At 41.1% G+C, this 15,447-nt stretch overlaps 1 protein-coding gene across 8 annotated transcripts in view; it reads right to left on the bottom strand.

The window, feature by feature from the left end:
* The window catches only part of ZNF438 (zinc finger protein 438), a 185,082-nt gene that overhangs the window by 156,541 nt on the left and 13,094 nt on the right, over nt 1-15,447 (bottom strand). The window contains exon 1 of one of the 8 annotated variants that reach the window (XM_065921229.1): nt 11,456-11,501. The exons of the other annotated variants lie outside the window; for them this stretch is intronic. The gene's annotated coding sequence lies outside the window, so the exon portion shown is untranslated. Of the gene's footprint in view, nt 1-11,455; nt 11,502-15,447 lie in introns of those variants that run through there. 8 annotated transcript variants of the gene reach the window in all.

Here is a 15,447-nt window from a genome sequence, read left to right as displayed (position 1 = left end):
GGCCTATCCTAGACATTTCGTATAAACAGAATCAAGGAATATACAATGATGTTTCGAGAGTCACCCATGTTGCAGTATGTATCAGCATTTTTCCTTTTTTATTGCTGAATAAAATTCCATTGCATGATATATTTTGTTTATTCATCACTTGATGGACATCTAGGTTGTCTCTACTTTTTAACTGTTAGGAATAATTGCATCATGAACACTCATGTACAAGTATTTGTGTGAATGTATGTTTTCATTTCTTTGAGGTATATAGGAATGGAATTGCTGGGTAACCATGGTAATTCCCCATTTTAACCTTTAAAGAACTACCATGCTGTTTCCCAAAGTGGCTGCCCCATTATACATTCCCACCAGCAATGTATGAACATTCCAACTTCTCCACATTCTTATCAACCCTTCTCATCACCTATCTTTGATTATAGCCAGGTAGTGGCTGTGGCTGCTATCTTCTGTGGTGATTTGCATACCCCATGACTAATGATGTTGAACATCTTTTATGTGCTTTCTAGCCATTTGTAAGTCTTCTTTGGAGAAATGTCTATTCAGCTTTGCCAATTTTTAAATTGGGTTATCTGTCCCTTTTATTACTGAGTTATAAGCATTCTGTATAAATTCTGAGTACAAGTAGATTATCAGATACATAATTTTTCTTTATCTCATCTTAGTGCAGCTACTCGCACTAAATAAACAGATGCTGTGTTGCTATTCCCACTATACAGATAGAAGTGGCATGTCATGGGATTAAACGGACTTGAGAACTATCAGACTCAAGAGCTCCTGTTTTTATTAACTTAAGGAGGCCATACACTGATAACAACACTGGGGTAGAACATCCAAGGAGTCTCTCCCAGTTCAACCCTGATGCTGTCTTGTATGGATAATCAGACAATATGATCTCCAAGTTATATCAAAGGTACAGAGTTATGAAGTGTTATGTAGCAGGCACAATAACTGACTCCTAGCTCAGGATGCATTCGTGAACATGAGACCAAATCTTTGTCCTCGTTAGCCTGATAATTTGGCAGGACGATGAAAAATCCCTCCCCAAAATCAATTTCTTAACAGCAAATGATCCAAAGAAAGAAAATTTTTCATCTTAACGCTTAAAGATCCACCCTCAACTCAGAAGAAACATGACAGATTTTAAAGTAAGTGATATTCTGGTTTTTAAAATAATCCAAAGAGCCAAACTATTCTGTGGCCTCAGATGACCTTGTTTTGAATACTGGCCTTAATAAGGCCATCACTTTCAAATCCTTTTTATAATGCTGCAATGCTTACTTTAATGATATTGGTCAAAATGAAACTTGACTAGAGGAGGAAAATACTCATACTCTTTTTACCTTCAATCAGAAAAACCTGAAGGTTCCAAGACTCTATCTTGACCAGTTCCTACTCCATACCAAACAAAAATGTTATGATAGCTCCATTAAAAATAAAAACAAAAACACAGCACAAAAATCCACCGCCAAACAAAGGGAGTTTTAGCCTTGCCTACCAAAGTATTCCCAATGCAGAGGAGATGGGTCAAAAAATACTCACAAGACTGAAAGTCCAGCCACTAAGTAGCCCAGACAAACTTTAAATTTCTCAAACTGGTGTTTTTTTCTCCTGAAGAGTTCCCACTAATGGTATATTCTATACCATAATATGTCTGTGATCTTTTATTATAAAAAGGCACTTACCATTCTATTAATTAGGGTCAATACAAGGATTTGGTGAGAAGGCAAGACAGAATTCATGGCTTATTATTAGAACTCCATCCATCTTTACTGTGCAAATTTAGTAAATCAAGTAACAGCCAGCAAGTAAAACTAACACTGGGAAGACACCCATGCCCGCTTGATAGTTCTGAGTGCCCTCAGCACGTCACTTTGTAACTGGAGGTCCCCACGCTCCCTCTGGCTGGAGGTGCCTAAGGATTAAGAAGGCACAGCTGAGCCGGGAGCATGACCCCAGGTGACCCCAGGGAGGGCCTGTGCAAGAGGCAGCACCATGGTTCAAGGCAGGGCTTTTCCACACTGTGAAGGGGAGGCCAGGCATTTTCTGGAGGCATCTCAGGATTGCTCTAGGGGTCAGAGAAGAGCTGTGAGCGGGCCTGGCACTGCACTTCACCTGTCTTACATGCTAGGCCTCCTCGGACGTCTTCTGAAGCCTGAAATCAGACTGCAACGAAAACATGTGATCACCTAAGTCTAGAGGAAGTCTTGGCCAAGCAGACAACAATGTGCATCAGATCTGAAAGATGAGGTGAGGACAAAAGGGGAGAATGAATAATGAAGCTGCCGGGGAGCAGTCAAAAACAGGAAAGGGTGCGGAATAAGCCAGGGTCAGGGTCAGGGTCAGGCCTTTCTCCACTGAAAAGAATGCCTATTGTGGAGCAGGCGCGTCTGCTTAAAGGAGCAGTCTGGGATCCTTCACCTGGAAGCACGTGGCTACTCAAACCTTCAACTCCACATGCTGCCTGTGGGGTCCAGGCTCTCCTCCTTCTGGCTCCCCAGATTCCTTGCCTCCCGCTGCCAATCAATTCCTCGAAAAGCAGCCAACATGAACCCTCAGAAAGCAGACGGTCCCTCCTCTGATTGGTGGTGTCCTCCTTCCCAGGACACCTGAATCAAATCCTAAATTCACACCGAAGTCTGGCCACCACACCTCTCTGGTCACTTCTCTGCGCTCCATTCGTGCTCCCCAACCCTGGCCAGGGCTCTGGCCGCGCTCTGTCCTCAAGTCTGCTCAGAGGTCACCTCTTCCTATTCACACTGTCACCTGCTGACCTTTGACCCATCTTCATTTTTCTCTTTAATACTGTCTTACTATCCAAAATTCTCTACCTCTGTGCTAGGAGGAAGCTCTGCTGCTGCTGCTGCTACATCACTTCAGTCGTGTCCGACTCTGTGCAACCCCATAGACAGCAGCCCACCAGGCTCTGCGGTCCCTGGGATTCTCCAGGCAAGAACACTGGAGTGGGTTGCCATTTCCTTTTCTAGGAGGAAGCTCTACCAGGGCACAGACTTTGTTTTGATCTCTGTTTTTATCTCAGGAGCCAGACCACCGAGAACAAAGTTTGGAAGAAAAATGTTCAATATTTATAAAGGAATGAAGAAGTCATAGTTTATCTGAAGTATGTTTAGGGCTCCAGTTTTTCCCCACACTTCTGATTTCATTCCTGATCCACCAACCATGCCCCAAGCTTTACCTCTTGTTCACTGTCATCTTGGATCCGATCACCCCATGTTACAGCCACTCCTTTGCCTAAACTCTGAACTTTCTTGCTGGCCTGTCCTTCCCCTAAACGAATCAAAGGATCTACTTCTTTACTCCCACACCCCAGCCATCCAGAAATCAGTCTGATGAAAAGCCCCAGCCGTGCTGACTGGGGGCTCCGCAAACACACGGTCCCCTATCAGGAGCCCATTCATTTTTTTGGAGTTCCCAATCCAGTCCCCCATCCGTAGCCCATCCATTTCTTAGGGCTCCCAATCCAGGCCCTCGCTCTCCGCCCACAGAAATAATTTCATCCATGTCTTCATACTTCCTACTCTCCGGTCCACTCAGTAAATGACATCACCTCCACAGGAACAAAAGAGAGGTCATTAGGTCAAACTCCCTCAGCTTCCTCCATCCCCCTGAACAACGGCCACACGCCCACTCTTACCTCCTTCCTGGCAGCGTGGAGGAAGGATGTACCTCTTCCTGTCCAAAGGTAACCTTGAACCAGAGCTCTAAAACACTCCATCTAGCCCCTCTCCTTATGGATCTCCCCATCCCTGATCCAGCTCCCCCCGCTCATCTTCACCTTCCCTTCTCATCAGGCTTTTCCTTCACAGCACACACACGCTCAAATCTCTCCCATCAGAAAACAAATGAACAGGGCTTCCCTAGTGGTCCAGTGGTTAAGAATCTGCCTCCCAATGCTGGGGACTCAGGTTTGATCCATGGTCAGGGAACCAAGATCCCACATGCCATGGGGCAACTAAGTCCACACACTGAAACAAGGATCCCACGTGCTACAATTAGGACCCAATGCATCAATTAAATTATTTTTTAAAAAGAGAAAGAAAACAAATGAACAAAGAAAACTAATATTCTTCCCCAGTCATCTGCCTCTCTCCTGCCACAGTCCTATTTGCCCCTTTCTCTTCAGAGCCAAGTGTCTAGTAATACAGCTTCAACTCGTTATTTTTACAACTCCCTTTGACTACTCGATCCTTTGAGATCTGGATTTTGCCTGCAAACATAAACTTGTTCTCCCCAAAATCCTGGTGACCTCTGAGCTACAAAGTCATTCTGAATTTTTTTATGCATTTTATGCATTGCTAAGTTGCAAATGTTTCTCTTCCCTCTAAATATTTCAGCACTCACATAACTCCTAACTCAAGTTCAGTATTACATTTTTTTTCCTCTTTTGAACATGCAATGAAATGCACCAATCTTTAGTGTACTAGTTAATAAATTCTGACAAGGGCATACACCTGTGTAACCTGAAACTTTTTCGAGAAGCAGGACCCTATCCCTCCCCCAGAAGAGGCCGCCAGCCCATCACAGCCCCACACCACTCACCACCCCCCTCCATCACTCTCTGGGTATTTTTTTTTTTTTTTTCCTCTGGGTATTTTTTTGACCACAGCCCAGCATGGTGGGTCCTGGTGAGAGCTCTCTGCCTGGGTTCCAAAGAGCCTCCCTCCCATCCTGCTGTCACACGGCAGAGAGAGCTCTGGGGTCTCTCCCACTTCCTGTGAGGGCACCAGTTCAATAGGATCAGAATCCACGCTGAAGACCTCATCTAGCCCAAACTGCCCCCTTAAAAGCCCGACCTCCAATCCAGTCAGTCTCATGGAGGCCTTCCACATGACTTGGAGGCAAGACACAATGCAGTCCACAGTAGCCCACAGTAATTACTTTAAAGCACAGTAAAACTGAACACCACAATAACTGTGAAAGTACAAGAACTCTAAAGCAACAGAGCCAACAAGTATTACATGAAAATATCAAGATACAGAATACTATACAGATATGTAAAACATGCACAGGAAATAAAAAGGAATATATCATAACCACCAGAGGACAATGTTCAAGTAAAGAGCTTATTTCTAAACTCTATGCTAAGCAATTTGAAAAATAAATTTTCATAGAAAAAATACATTAATGAAAAGCTTCAACTGAAAAAAAAAAGTCACTAAGAACAATTTCAAATCTAACTTTCCCTGTTTGTTTCCTGTTTATCTCGCTGCCATCTGTATTAACTAGGCTATAAGTTAATCTGCTGTGACAAAACCAAGAATACAGTGGCTCAGATGAAAGAGAAGTTTCTCTCCCATGTAACAGTTCAGGACAGACCAGTGGTCCCAGAAAGGTCCAGACACTGAGGTTCCTTCTATCTAGTCCCCCCACTTCCTGGGAACACTGCCTCGGTCTCTGTGACAGAAGCTGACTCACAACACCTTGCTCATGGAGGTGGGGAGAAGAATATGACTAAAGCAGACTGGAATACAAGTATGATTTAGAAGTCACACACATTACTTCCACTACCATCCACTGGCCAAAATTCAGACATGTGGTCTCCTGTGCCCACAAGAGGCCTAAGAAACACGATTTCTACATAGGGACTACAGGACAGGCTAAAAGTCAGGAGGTGGGAGACTACCTTCTTCCCCTCCAGGCAGTCATCTTCCTAAAGGGATAAGCTAGATTCAGCTCAGTCTACAATCTCTGAGCAACGCATAATCTTCAACAGATATCAAAGTGGCTCCAGCCCAACCCAGTGATCCACAAACTAACAGACCAGGTATCCTTTGCTCTCCACTACCACCATCACACCCAATACACAGTGGACCAAAAATAAGATGAATGCAGTTAAGTCTCCCATCCTGAAAAGAAAATAGCAAAGACATATCCCTACCAATGATGAGATACAGCTAGACAGCAAAGGCAAAGACTCCCCACTCCACCAGGGAAAGGAGGCCCTCAATTAAACTCAGTCCTGTTCTCTGGGGAGAAGGGAGGATCTCTCTAGTCAGTGTGTCTGACAGAGCCTGGCTTTGCCTCTGGAAGATTCTTTCTTTTTTCCCACGATCCTTTCTCAGTTCAGTTCAGTTGCTCAGTCATGTCCGACTCTTTGCAACCCCATGGACTGCAGCATGCCAGGCTTCCCTGTCTATCACCAACTCCCGGAGCTTGCTCAAACTCATGTTCATTGAATCAGTGATGCCATCCAACCACCTCATCCTCTGCAGTTCCCTTCTCTTCCCACCTTCAATCTTTCCCAGCATCAGGGTCTTTTCAAATGAGTCAGTTCTTCGCATCAGGTGGCCAAAATATTGGTTTCAGCTTCAGCATCAGCCCTTCCAATGAACACTTAGGACTCATTTCCTTTAGGATGGACTGGTTGGATCTCCTTGCAGTCCAAAGGACTCTCAAGAGTCTTCTCCAACCCCACAGTTCAAAAGTATCAATTCTTCGGCACTCAGCTTTCTTTATAGTCCAACTCTCACAACCATACATAACTACTTATAGTTATAGTATAGTTATAGTTATATAGTATAGTTATAGTATAGTTATAGTTATATAGTATAGTTATAGTATAGTTATAGTTATAGTATAACTATAGTTATACTTATAGTCATAACCATAGCTTTGACTAGATGGACCTTTGTTGGAAAAGTAATGTCTTTTGCTTTTTAATATGCTATCTAGGTTGGTCGTTAACTTTTCTTCCAACGAGTAGGTGTCTTTTAATTTCATGGCTGCAGTTACCACCTGCAGTGATTTTGGAGCCTCCCAAAATAAAGTTTGTCACTGTTTCCATTGTTTCCCCATCCTTTCTAGCCATATATGAAATAGGTATAGGAAAGCAAGTGCTCTAAAAACGTGGCAAAGAGTTGGTGGCCAATCTGGAGGTCAACGGTTGCTTTAGGTGTCAATGTCAAACCACCACAGGTTCTTCTAAGTCAAACTTGTGGCATCGTTGACAATGCCACAATACAATCCTCTCAAAAATGCAACAGGCCTGTTTGCCTTCAGTCAGCACCACATGAAAGCAGCCACATTTCTCTGGTCATAGATACAAAGCTTGTCATTTCTCCTCCTTCCTTCGCTGGGTTCTGTGGCAGGTCCATCCTTCTCTCCCTCAAGTTAAGGTGAGCTACCTGGAGGTCATGTGACTCAAGACAGGAAGATTCCACCACCACACCCCAATGACATCAGGATAGGCCATGTGACTTCAGACCATTCTTCTTGCCTGACTGATTTCAAGCATCAACCATTTTGTTTGCTTTGGCCAATAAAGTATGAAGAAAAATAATACATGCCATGTCCCAGCACCTGATTCTGCCACATGCTGTCCCTTCAGCCACAGAACAGCAATGTCTCCAAAAATCCTATTCCTTTGGCTTTATGTAACACAGGATGTGGAACACAGCCACAGCCATGTCATGAGTAAGAAATGAACCTTTGTCGTTGTAGGGAACTAAGACTTTGTATTTTAAAGTGTACCTTTACCTGGCTACGGGGAAATTTTGATGGAATTTAACAAGTAATAACAACAAGTGCCTCAAAATTAAGGACCTCAAAATTCAACAAAGGACATTCTAGACAAAACTAACAAACAGGCAAAGACTGGGATTATGTGTTCACAACATCTAAAAAAAAGGGATGGGGAGGATTTAATAGCCTACCTACACCAAGAACTCTTGAAAAATACAATAAAAAGACAGGACATGCAACTGAATATTGGGTAAGAGACAAGGAGACAATTTACGGATAAACAAAATTAAAGTGGTCAGATAAAATACAGGATGCCCCATTAAGTTTGAATTAAAGATACATAATGAAAAAAATTCAGTATAAGTATGTCCTGACAATTACATAGTATATACTTACACTAAAAAACTGTTATTTGAAATTCAAATTTAATAGAGTGTCCTGTATTTTTATTTGCTAAATCTAGCAACTGGAGGTGAAATCCATGTGGCTAGCAAGTGAATGAAGAGAAGGTGAGCCTCACTAGTAATCAAAAAAGGCAAATTAAACTCATGATGAACCATTTTATAACCATTATGTTAGCAAAATCCAGAAAACAAAGCTTTTACTGAAGAGCACATAAACCTGTTTTTTTTTCCCCATTTTACTAGAAAAGATCACCTAGCCTAAGATTCTTTTTTTGACCATACCATTAGGCAATAAAAGCCTATTCACTGCATGTGCACAGAGAAAAACCACATTTCAAAGTCACTATTTCATACTATAGACACTATAGGAATAATCCCAATAACCATAGCCTGCCCAGGTGGCTCAGTGGTTAAAAAAAAAAATCTGCCTGCCAAGCAGGAGTGAAAGTGAAGTGAAAGTCGCTCAGTGGTGTCTGACTCTTTGGTATTCTCCAAGCCAGAATACTGGAGTGGGTAACCTTTCCCTTCTCCAGGGGATCTTCCCAACCCAGGGATCGAACCCAGGTCTCCTGCATTGCAGGAGGATTCTTTACCAACTAAGCTACAAGGGAAGCCCAAGAATATTGGAGTGGGTAGCCTATCCCTTCTTCAGCACATCTTTCAGACTCAGGAATTGAACCGCAGTCTCCTGCATTGCAGGCAGATGCTTTATTAACTGAGCTACCAGGGAAGCCCATTAAACAGGCGACATGGGTTCAGTTCCTGGGTGGGGAAGATTCCCCGGAGAAGGAAATGGCAACCCACTCCAGTATTCTTGCCTGGGAAGAATTCCATGGACAGAAGAGCCTGGTGGGCTACAGCCCATGGGGTCACAAAAGAGTCAGACATGACTTAGTGACTAAACAACAAACATCAATCCACAGTCAGGCACAGAAGACTCTGCCAGAAAACTTAAGTACCTATTTAGAATAAATTTATAAAGTGAAATGTTGAGAATGAATATGGCTGAGTATCATTTAGTAGTTAATCAACAGCTCTTTCATAAAGAATATCATAATATCAATTTTGATACTGGGTGAAGATTAACCTCTTAAGGTTAGCTCTCACAGCAGGTCAGAAACTTGGGACTGTAAACAAAAACAAGGACCATGCTTGACATTTTCAAAGAGCTTTCACATTAATATGCTTTATCTAAATCACAAATACTGCCTTAGCACTGGATAGTACCTATCTGGAAGGCAGAAGTAAGACACAAAAGCTGTAGGTTAAGGATGGAAATATAGGCAGAATATAAACAGAATATACACAACATCCATTTTTTTTTAAGTATGATGAGCTTACAGCATGTAGGATATTTTAAATAAAATTTCAATACAAAAAATAAAGTATACCAACAACTTATTTTGCCTTCTTGAACTTCTAGGGAAAATAATGCCCTCTGACTTTAACATCTTCATAGGAAAACATTTTTTAAAACTAAAATATTTCTATGAGAGATCAATTTAGAAAAAGGCCTACTTTTTTGTCACAGTTCCTGAAAATATTCATAAATAGCTCTTTATTTCATTCTGAAGAATATTTTAAAATAAACATTAAACCAAAATACTTTATAAAGATGGTACTAAGATATAGTAGTTGTGATAAAATGATTCACAGACACTAACATGATTCTGCCTACCTTATAGAAAAGGCATGCAATATAATCCTAAACATTCTAAAATGTAAGAATAATTGCTAGTTAACTTTCAAAAGGTAATCCCTTCTAGATGTACCTATAACAACAGCAAAAACAACAAACTTTAGATCTATAATTCAGCATCCATCAAGACTAATTTTGGCAGATATATGACACAACACACCCCCACAAGAGAGAAAGATAAACATAAAATTAACACAGTTTTCACCATAATGTTTAAAGCCTTAAAATAATCCATAAATCACTACTGCCTTTTCAACTATATAAAAAACAAATACTTGAGACTGCCTGGGTCCCAAATATCACAGAATCTTGAGACTGGTAGGCAGGAAACAAATGATAGTCACTCCACTTTATTTTTTTAAATTTCAGAAGAAAAGCACAATCAGTAGCACAACTGGTAACATTAAGGTTTGACATAGTAACTATTCTCCAACTTCAAGAAAGGAAAAGATTATTGTTTGGCTCTTGTCCTAAGCTGGAAACAAGTAAACAAAAAGGGGGTTTTAAAAACGCCCCATCAAGCAATCCTTAAATGCTAATCAATATTTCCACTTAAGTACACAGCTGAGAGAGTCAATTCCCATCAGGAACTACCCTGCTTCAAGACCCTTACTCCTCATAGCTTGCAAGTCCCTGAGCTCCAAGTTTAGAGGTCAAGTTTAGAGGTCAACCAATCCTTAAACTCACTTTGGAAAGAACAATCCTAAAACTCCATGTTTACTCAAAATCCTACCTAAGTCTCTGCCTGTCTTGAGAACCACATTCTGCAAGCATAGTTCTCCCTTGTTGAGCAAGCATGAAATTCAGCTTTCATTCAGCTACATTTGGGTGTGGTCTCTTCCTTCAATAATACAGTAAATATGAGGGTTACTTAGTTACTAGCATTTTTCTTTATGGAGGAAAGCAAAATCTTTTTGTTATAATAATTCAATTTTATGGAAACTTGAGACTCTTCACCTTTTAAGTCTAAATATAACCATTTTTGCCCAATATACAACTGTACTAGCAAAGGGATCCTTTTCCTTCTCTGATTGCCAGACCAATAATCTCATACCATCAATGGTCCAAATCCAGCCAATGAATTTATGAAACACTAGTATTTCCAATTAGTCAAACGTGTATCAATAATTGAATATCATTATGGGGACTTCCCTGGAGGGCCAATATTGAAGAATAAGCCTTGCAGTGGGGTGGATGCAGGTTTGAGCCCTGATTGAGAAATTAAGATCTTATGGTGTAGCCAAAAACAACAACAACAACAACAAAAAAAAAACACACAGAGAGAGAGGAGTGAATATCATCAAACAGTCTTCAAATAAAAAGATAAGTGATCAAAAACTTAAGTAGACATTCTCTTTGATCTAACAGAAATGACAGTGTGGCTTGGTTTTTTTAAATCTGAAAACCTAAATTTTAAATCCTACCTCTGCAATTTAATTATCTGGGTAAATGGATCATCTCTTCTTAAATTTTCCAATCTAGAAAACAAAGTGACTATACCCAGCTCCTACTAACTCACAAAAATGTTGTATCTACTCATTTAGAGTATGATGAACTCTAAATGTTTCAGAAAGTAAAACAAGCCCAACCATTACATTATCATTTTGTTTGTTGCTGAAGTCAAGTCACCTTGAGGTTCAGGTCACCATAGAGAAAAAGTAAGAGGAACTGTTTCAATTTGACATAAAAAATGGCTAAAGAGGGAACATTTCATGCAAAGATGGGCATAATAAAGGACAAAAATGGCAAGGACCTAACAGAAGCAGAAGAGATTAAGAAGAGGTGATAAGAATACACAGAAGAACTGTACAAAAAAAAAGCTCTTAATGACCCAGACAACCACGATGCTGTGGTTACTCACCTGGAGCCAGACATCCCGGAGAATGAAATAGGCCTTAGGAAGCATTACCACGAACGAAGCTAGTCAAGGTGATGAAATTCCAGCTGAGCTATTTCAAATCCTAAAAGAGTATGTTGTTAAACTGCTACACCCAATAAGCCAGCAAATTTGGAAAACTCAGTAGTGGCCACAAGACTGGAGAGGTCAGTGTTCATTCCAATCCCAAAGAAAGGCAGAGCCAAAGGATGTTCAAATGACCATACAACTGCACTCATTTCACAGGCTAGCAAGGTAATGCTCAAAATCCTCCAAGCTAGGATTCAACAGTACCTGAACTGAAAACTTCCAGATGTATGAGCTAGATTTAGAAAAAGCAGAGGAACCAGAGATCAAATTGCCAACATCTGCTGGATCACAGAAAAAGTAGGGCAGTTCCAAAAAAGCATCTACTTCTGCTTACTGACTACGCTAAAGCCTTTGACTGTGTGGATCACAACAAATTGAAAAATTCTTAGAGATCGGAATACCAGACCACCTTACCTGTCTCCCGAGAAACCTGTATGCAGGTCGAGAAGCAGCAGTTAGAACTGGACATGGAACAATGGACTGGTTCAAAGTTGGGAAAGGAGTACAATAAGGCTCTATGTTGTCACCCTGTTTGTTTAACTTACACGCAGAGTACATCATGTGAAATGCCAGATTGGATGAATCACATGCTGGAATCAAGATTGCCAAGAGAAATATCAACAATCTCAAATAAGCAGATGATACCAATCTAATGGCAGAAAGTAAAGAGGAACTGAAGAGCCTCTAGAAGAGGATGAAAGAGGAGAGTGAAAAACCTGGCTTAAAACTCAACATTCAAAGAAATAAGATCATGGCATCCAGTCCCATCACTTCATGGCAAACAGATGGGGGAAAAGTGGAAGGAGTAACAGACTTGAGCTACAAAATTACTGGGGATGGTGACTGCAACCATGAAATTAAAAGACACTTGCAACTTGGAAGAAAAGCTATGACAAACCTAGACAGAGAATTAAAAAGCAGGGGAATTCCAGAAAAACAACTACTTCTGCTTCACTGACTACGCTAAAGCCTTTGACTGTGTGGATCACAGCAAACTGGAAAATTCTTAAAGAGATGAGAATACCATACCACCTTACCTCCTGAGAAACCTGTATGTAGAACAAGAAGCAACAGTTAGAATGGGACAGGGAACAACAAACTGGTTCCAAATTGGGAAAGGAGTATATCAAGGCTGTATATTGTCACCCTGCTTATTTAACTTATATGCAGAGTACATCACAGGAAATGCTGGGCTGGATGACTCACAAGCTGGAATCAAGATTGCTGGGAGAAATATCAACCACCTCAGATATGCAAATGGTTTCACTTTAATGGCAGAAAGTGAAGAAGAACTAAAGAACTTATTGATCAAAGTGAAAGAGGAGAGTGAAAAACTTGGCTTAAAACTCAATATTCAAAAAACAAAAATCATGGCATGCTGGCCCATCACTTCGTGGCAAATAAATAGGGGAAATGTGGAAACAGTGTTGGATTTCATTTTCTTGGGCTCCAAAATCACTGTGGATGGTGACTGCAGCCACAAAATTGAGACACTTGCTCCTTGGATGAAAAATGACAAGCCTAACATTTTGCTGACAAAGGTCTATATAGTCATAGTTTTTCAAGTAGTCATGTACTGATGTGAGACATCAGTATCAAAAAGAAGGCTGTTGGTTTAGTCGATAAGTCGTGTCTGACTCTTGTGGACCCCATGAATTGTAGCCTGCCAGGCTCCTCTGTGCATGGGATTCTCCAGGCAAGAATACTGGAGTGGGTTGCCATTTCCTCCTCCAGGGGATCTTCTCAACCCAGGAATTGAACCTGGGTCTCCTGCATTGCAGGCAGATTCTTTACTGACTGAGCTATGAGGGAAGCCCTAAAGAAGGCTGATAAGCATCAAGAAATGATGCTTTCAAACTGTGGTGTTGGAGAAGACACATGAGAGTCCCTTGGACTGCAAGGAAATCAACCCTGAATATTCACTGGAAGGGCTAGGGCTGAAGCTGAAGCTCCAGTACTTTGGCCACCTGATGCAAAGAGCTGACTCAATGGAAAAGACCCTGATGCTGGGAAAGACTGAAGGCAAGAGGAGAAGGGAAGAGACAGAGGATGAGATGGTTGGATGGCATCACCAACTCAATGGATGTGAGTTGGAGCAAATTTGGGGAAAGAGTAAAAGACAGCAAAGCCTGGCAAGCTGCAGTCCACGGGGATGCAAAGAGTCAGACACAACTTAGTGACTGAACAACAACAACAAAAGAGACTAATAAGGGTTCTAATTAGACTGTTAGAATGAATGGGAATCCTATCCCAAATAGAAATCCCTCTAATCAGACAGGCAAAGTGAATTGTGCAAGAGGGTTGCATGACCCAAGTATGCTCAAATACGGCTGAGAGCTATCTTTGTGCTGCTTTTGGCCTTAGTGTTCTCAAAAAATAAATTCTAAATAGCCAGTACTGCTACCTTATGGCTTCTCAAAGCTCAGTGAAGCATCCACTCAAGTCTGATCAGAGTAGGATTACAAACACTGAAATACTAATTGATTCAAGTGCCAACATGAACATTTGACTAGGTGTTGAAGGAAACCACATCATCCCAAAATAATCTTGACACATTATTTTGAATGAAAGACATTTAAGAAATAGCAGGTGCAGGACATTCTGAGACTCCTTTGTCCTTCCTGAGAGCAAGAGATAAAACTCCCAAGTGAAAGGTACCTTCCCCATAGCAGGAGGAAGGAAGACATTCTTATCAGCAGAGGCGGGGGACTGGGGGCTGGGAAAGCTGTACAAACAAATCTCATGACAGTAACCCTTATCTTGCCATTATCTCTTCACCACTCACTATCTCTGCCCCACACCCCCTTTGTCTTGTCAATTCTTCACAAATTTATCGTGTGTCTAAAATGTGCAAAAGTTTCCGGCTCTGGTCACTTCTTCAGGTCTTCATTCTCTTGTGACGGCCCCTGTGTACATGTCAAAGTTTAACAAAATGTGTATGTTTTTCTCCTGTTAATCTGCTTTACATCAGTTTAATCTTCAGGCCCAGCCAGAGACCCAAAGAGGGTGGAGGAGAATTTTCCCTCACCTGCAGGGTCAAGAGGCCTAATTTAGTAAGGTTAGGCAGAGACTTGGTGAATTTATCCAGAAACTGTCAAATTCACTTACAGAGAAGAATCCAAGGAGAGGCAGCACAGCTCGGTGGAAACAGTAAAAAGTCTATGATGTGTTTGGTGACCCTGAATAAGTTCCTTAGTATCTCTGAACAGCATTTCCTCCTCTATAAAATAGGAATTATTTCACAGGACTATCAGAAAGATTAAAAGAGATAAAACATAACTAGTAATTTTTTAAATGTCCTAAGGGGACTTCCCTGGTGGTCCAGTGGTTAAGACTCTGAGCTCCCAACGTGGGGGGCACAAGTCCTATCCCTGGTCAGGGAACTAGATCCCACAGGCTGTGCAGTGCAGTCAAAACATAAGTAAATATAAATTAATTAATTAAAAATGCACATTCCTAGTCATTTAAAAAAAAGGTCCTAACAACCAGATCTCTGAGTCCTCTACTTACTTTGATCTGGTCACTAACTTGCTATTTAACACACAAGAACATACATGACAAATCATTTGATCTAAATCTGTTTCCTCATCTGTCAAATAGTTGGGGAATGGATACCCTAACACATTTCCTAGAGTATTTATAACCATCACATATGAAAATGAATCTGAAAAGGATTGGTCAAATGTACAAAAACCTGTGTAACTGGGAGATAATTAATTCCATACATACAAAAACAAAGAGGATTCATACCAGCAAACCTATTATAAACCAGGATTATATAATACCCCAATCAAATTAATTTTAGTAAGAAAAAAATGTCATGCCTAAAATCATACCCCAAATGCTAGACACACTGGCCACCACACGGCTGTTAGCTACAAGAATTC

This window comes from Muntiacus reevesi, chromosome 2 (assembly GCF_963930625.1).
Source record: "Muntiacus reevesi chromosome 2, mMunRee1.1, whole genome shotgun sequence".
Taxonomy (NCBI): Eukaryota; Metazoa; Chordata; class Mammalia; order Artiodactyla; family Cervidae; genus Muntiacus; species Muntiacus reevesi.
Note: the sequence above shows the minus strand (reverse complement) of the source record. Positions and strands in the feature narration are given on the sequence as shown.